Source organism: Phalacrocorax carbo, chromosome Z (assembly GCF_963921805.1).
Source record: "Phalacrocorax carbo chromosome Z, bPhaCar2.1, whole genome shotgun sequence".
NCBI classification, from domain to species: Eukaryota; Metazoa; Chordata; class Aves; order Suliformes; family Phalacrocoracidae; genus Phalacrocorax; species Phalacrocorax carbo.
The window spans coordinates 81,916,482-81,922,776 of record NC_087548.1 but is presented as its reverse complement, the minus strand read 5'-3'; positions in this window follow the sequence as shown (position 1 = coordinate 81,922,776).

Genomic DNA, 6,295 nt, shown 5'->3' with positions numbered 1-6,295 from the left:
AAACATGGATGTGATGGAAGTGTGTTTATGGGGTCAGTTTCAGTTTGTGGTGATGTAGATTATTATTTCTGCATAAGATAGTAGCTAGAAACAGCTGTTTACTTGAAATAAAAATGGCTGCATAGCTTCCGTTCAGCACCTAACTGGAGCTTGAAATAATTCGTAGCATGCTTGCTGTCTAGTTTCTGATAAGACTCCTTATTAACTGATAAGCTGTAGAAGTTTCACGGAAATTAGTCCTTGAATAACAGAAGCAGCTGCTGCCACGAAAACGAGCAGAAATGTGCCTGTATAAAGTCAGGAATAAATGAAGAAGGTGAAATGCACATGTTCATTCAAAGATGAAGATATGCTTCCTTCCAGACAACCGATGGCGGGACATGTGGTTGTACAGTTAATATGCTGCACTTGTTTTCCTCCCAGGAGCTCCAGGGTCACGCTGCAGTCTTCAAGTCAATCTCTTCGCATATTAGCACAAATACAGTCTTATTTTCAGAACTACTTTGCCTTGTTAAAATTTTAATTTTATGGGTGATGAGGACAGAATTTGAAGGGAAATACAGGTAGAAATAAGATGATTTTGTGAGGGAAATGAATGGTTAAGTAATTCTGACGGAAATCAGGCAATTAAAATAATTTTAAAATATTACAATGTCGGTTTTAGCTAAAGAACAAGAAACCAGGAGCAGCCAGCTGGGAGGCTCCACTTCTCAGAGTAGGTTATTAGGGTCCCCCACCCAGTTCCCTGTTACACCTCTCGGAACAAGGTAACTTCTAGTGGAAGTAAGACACCCCCTATCTAGGTTTATTAAATGCAGCAACCCACAGCTTCCACTCTGGGCCTTGCTGAAGGACATGCAAAGCCTTTCTCTGTCATCTGGGGCAGTGACGAGTTCAGATGCACATCCAGAGTCAGCCACACTGTGTCACCGCAGCACAGGGCAGAGAGATGTCGGTGCCCCGGTTACAAGCATTTCTGCCGTGCCTGAAGCAGGAGCAGTAGCAAACCAAGGTGTCAGCTGAAACCGTCACTGTCACTGCTCCTTTCTCAATGGGCTTGCTGACGAGTTGAAGGACGTTTGCTACATGGACTGTGAAAATCATCATATTTGACATCAAATCTGGTATGGTGAGTTGTCCTAGCAACAAAAATGAGTATTTTTCATTGGCATTCAGCAGAGAAGGAGACAGGTTCAATTTGCAGATGAGAAATTAAATGCTATATTGCGCTTCTTTGCAGACACATAAGAAGTAGAGGGCTGAGAACATCTTGAGGTCACCTGGCACCATCCTCATGCAGAGAAGCAGAATGTCTGCTTAAAACTAGCGGTTCCAGGTCTGCCTGCTCCTACTCCTTGCTGTTTTCCATCACTTTTTCACTTTCTGGTCCCTCAACTGCCTCATGTTGCTGGCCTCTTACCAGCGTTCTTCATCCCACCGCCTCTGCTGCTGCTTCCTCACACATACCCAGACTTCTATGCCTCTGCCTGAGTCCCCCCACATTTTCTCCCCCTCTACCTCACGCTGAGAAATGTCCTCTTTTCCTTCACAATATCTGAAATCTGCCATCGCTGGAGCACTGGGTCTGGGAAGCAAGGTAAGAAACCCAACAGAGAAAGGGCAGCCCTGGGGCTCACCATCGGCCACAAAGGCCATTCCACAATGCCGTACTGACCGACCTAGACTTCTCTTCATATTCAGCCCAAGTTTTCCTCTTCTCCAAATTAAGCTGTTATTATTGGATGCGGTGTCTGCATAACATCTTTTTACACAGCAGAAAACTGTTGCTAGTCAGCTACCATGAGCTTAAAAACATGACATACAAGGAAAGATGCAATATCTTTGGTTTTTTACCCTCCAGATCTTTCCAGTTTCTTTATTCCTGTTTAAAACTATGCCCTGCAAAACTCCGCGCCTCTCAAGCCACCAGCAGCAAGCTGAACAGAACAGGATCATCCTTGCCTTACATGTTTGCACCCTTGCTAATACATCCTATTGCTGATAAATATTTCTGGTCCCTTGTAATCTCCAATTTCTGTTCTCTAATATTTGCTATCTAGTTACTTCCCATCTTGCATTTCTGCCCTGGATCTTGCTCCTGTGCAAAAGAGCACTGTCAGCTTGCCTTCGTTCCATTTCGTACCACTGATCCCAGACCACTGCACCAATTTATCAAGGCAGTTTTGAATTCTGATCCTGTCCTCCATGATGCTTGTAACTCCTCCAGCCTCTGTGTGGAGGGTACGCGCCACTGTCCCTCTTACAGCTTGCCAGGTGGAGAAGGAAGCCACGGAGCTTGAGGCTTTAGTCACACAGGATATCTCTGCGTAAATAAGAACACCCTTCAGGCTGCCTCAGACCTTTCTTCTGCGTGCCTTCATCTCACACGCAGCCCATACTCTGCTCACGTAGAAAGGATTTGACAACAATCTGTGTCTCAGTCATTCTTTGGCGCTTCGAATTCTGAGTTTTAAAATGCAAAATTCTGTTTTTCATACTGCTGTGCATGCAATCTGATTCCAGTTGCTTACTGGTTACATATAATTTTTATTTACAGCGACTGTGAATGCATTGCATTATTTTTATCACCTTAAACTACACCTGTGTTTCAGAGGAGATGCCATGTTGTGAGGTAGCTATCTCAGATGAGTAAGGGGTCTTTGCAATCGTCTTTCTAATACCCATGGAAACAAAACAGTCATTCTAGTTACTTCAGTACTACAGCATCTCATTTTATTTTTACATCACTGACATCTTTATTTGCCATCACGTTACTATGAAAGAAACACGGGATGTTTCTGCTAAAAAGAACATTCTCAGGGACAGGAGAAAAAAAAAGTATCCTTACTGTTACACCCTAAACTGTGGGATGCTACAGAGCAGAGCTCAGGATAAGCTCTAGAACGAGTGCTGCTAAAGCCTAGTGTTAACACCTTGCCTTTTGAGAGCAGGCATCTGTAGCCAAAGAATACAAAATCCAGATCTGATAGGGAACAGGGAGTGAGATAAGGGTGGAAAAACCCATGGCAAAGGAGAAATTATGAGTATTTAACTTTTAAAATCTAGGTCTAAGAATTCAACCAACACTGTTTCAAGTTATTATTTATAATTAATGAATGCATTACTGAAACCAATTCAACCAGATTGCATCATCCAAAACTAATTCTTCTTCCGTCCCCTCACTTCCAAATTGATTTACGAACCACAGAAACAGATACCATTGAAATGCAATCAGAAAACACTCGTTAGGTTTTATTTTAAATTTAACACTACTAGAAGCTAAATATTACATGGGGGTTTTGCAGGTAAGAACATGTTAGGTTATATTTACACTGCACACACACCGGTGGACAGGGTATCATCTGGGCTAGTCAGGAAGCAATCTAGTCCTCTGAGGCGCGTGACTAGCCCAGACCACCCTAGCGCGATGTCAAATCACCTTACTACTAGCTTCCACATTAACACGACGTTGCTTTGTGCAGCATAATCACGGCTCAAAGTCAGTTAATGCTTCTACAGAATACAGGTGGAATATCCCTTCTCTGCTCCTCTATTCCTGCGTAAGGGCAATAAAATTCATTATTGTCTTCCTACCCGCCTGCGGTGTGCGGGTGCGGTAAGCCTGGGCGGCGCAGGCTGGGCTGGAAGAGGAGCAGTAGCAGGCTTCACACCCGGTGCTTCAGCGGCACAAGTACAGGGAGAAGCTGCCTCCAGGGCAGGGGCAGCGCGGCGGTGCTTGGCTGTTCCCCGAGGAGGAACACGCAGGCAGGGGCCACCAGGGACTACAGCCCTCTGCACAAAAAGAGGCATCTAAATTTACCATGCAAATAAAATAACAGGCTTCATTGAATCATTATAGATTAAAGTAGAAACCAACAGTGTTACGAGCCTCTCTCTGCTTTTGCTGTTCTATCCAAAACCATTTTCAGTACATCGTTCCTCCAACTACCCTGCTTTTATTGGATGGGCTAATCTCACCTATTTGGTAAGTGACTTTGTCTGTGTATGCTCCCATGTGTGCCCAACGGTGTCCTTGGGAGGTAACACTGAACAGCAATTAAAATTGGAAAGCGCAGGAAAAACAAACAAAAGAACCCCAATGCAGGGTGAAGGACTCAGGAAAGGTCCTTGGCCAACACTTCTGTGACTGCACCAGAGCTAGGGAGTTAAGGTATTCCCCAGCAGTTTGGCCCAGATGTACACTGGGGTACATTTCCTGTGATCACCAGGAAGGTCACGTGATATGTTTTTAATGCAGCTTTACATTTCCACACAGATTTTGTGGTTTGGTGTGAGTGACAGGAGAAACAATACTTGAACCTGCATGAAATCTGCCCAAGCAAAACTATCCCTTTAATACTTTTTTGGATTAGTTTTATTGACAAAGCAGGTTGTTCTGATTTTGAACAGCCAGGAGGTTTGTAATCTCCTGCACCCTCAAATTCAGCTGGGGACAAGGGAACAGTAGAGTGGTTTCAGATGCTAATAAAATTAGGAGTAGAAAAGGAAAAATATCTACTCAAAGGGAAGATACGGCTGACAAATTACTTTCATATAGCAACAGATAAGTTTGAAAATCAATTAAAAGCTGAAGATACAGATAATAAAGCCTTCAAGTATACCTCAAAAATAATTATTTTCCTTATTAAGCTGGTGTGAGGAATACACAGGTGTGAGGAACATTCTATTGATACTCTAATTTACCTACTCTACTCGTAAGAGGTAATTTTAGAAGGGGTTTTACCAGCTTTGAAAATGTAAGGGTTTGCAAGGCTCAGCTACCATACCCAAAATCAAGTTTGTTTTTTTTTAAACTATTATAATTTGATCATGTCTTTGCAGTTTTAAATTCCTGGCATCTCCGTTTCATGTGCAATACGAGCACTGCTGCCAGCTTTACTAAATTTTAAAAAAGTGGTGCTTTGGTTTCTGGAGCAGAGCTTTTGCCATAGCATCCCATTAAGAACCTAAGTAAACCTGTAATCCTAAAACACTCTCCCTTCCTACACTTGCAAGTAAGTGTGGCTGCAAATAATCAAATTTAGAGGCAGAGGACACAGGGCTGTACTTATTCCTGTGGGTTTTGTAGCTCCTAATTGCCTTTATTTTTCCAAGCCCACCTTCACTGATCACCTACCCAGGTTAGGCACGGGCAGTGGTTACAGCAGAGCTGGCTGTGTGCTGCCTTCTGCAAACGCCGTGGTGGGTCAGCAGAAGGGCGAAGAGTCCTGCCTCTATGTATCTGGTTTGCCTGGCAAGGTTTTGGCAGCGGGGGTGCCGCAGGGGTGGCTGCTGTGAGAAGATGCCAGAAGCTTCCCCCATGTCCGACAGAGCCAATGCCAGCTGGCTCCAAGATGGACCCGCCGCTGGCCAAGCCCATCAACAACAGCACCTCTGGGGTAATGTAGGTGAGGGGGAAAAAAGCTGCATAACAGCAGCTGAGAGGAAGAGGAGACCACGTGAGAGGAACAGCCCTGCAGACACCAAGGTCAGTGGAGGAGGGGAGGAGGTGCTCCAGGCACCAGAGCAGAGATTCCCCTGCAGCCCGTGATAAAGACCATAGTGAGGCAGGCTGTGCCCCTGCAGCCCATGGAGGTCAACAGTGGAGCAAATATCCATGTGCAGCCCATAGAGGACCCCACACCAGATACCCAAAGGAGGCTGTTACCCTGTGGGAACCCCGTGCTGGAGCAGGCTCCTGGCAGGACAGGGGACCCACACTGGAGCAGCCTGTTCCTGAAGGGCTGCACCCCAGGGAAGGGACCCACGCTGGAGCAGTCTGTGGGGAACTGCAGTCCGTGGGAAGCACCCATATTGGATAAGTTCGTGGGGGACTGCCTCCCGAGGGAGGGAGCCCATGCTGGAGCAGAGGAAGAGTGTGAGGAGTCCTCCTCCTGAGGAGGGAGGGGCAGCAGAGACAATGTGTGATGAACTGACCACAACCCCCATTCCCCACCCCCTATACTGCTGGTGGGGAGAAGGGAGAGAAATCAGGAGTGGAGCTAAGGCCAGGAAGAAAAGAGGGGTGGGAGGAAGATATTTTAAGATTTAGTTTTTATTTCTCATTACCCTACTCTGATTTGATTGGTAATAAAGTAATTTCCCCTGTTGAGTCTGGTTTGCCCATGACAGTAGTGAGGCATCTCTCCCTGTCCTTATCCCACCAACAAGCCTTTCACTGTATTTTCTTCCCCCATTCCAGCTGAGGAGGGGAGCAGCTTTTGTGGGGACCTGGCCTCCAGCCAGGGTCAACCCACCACACTCAACACCCACCCGCAGGAAACACACAAGAGAA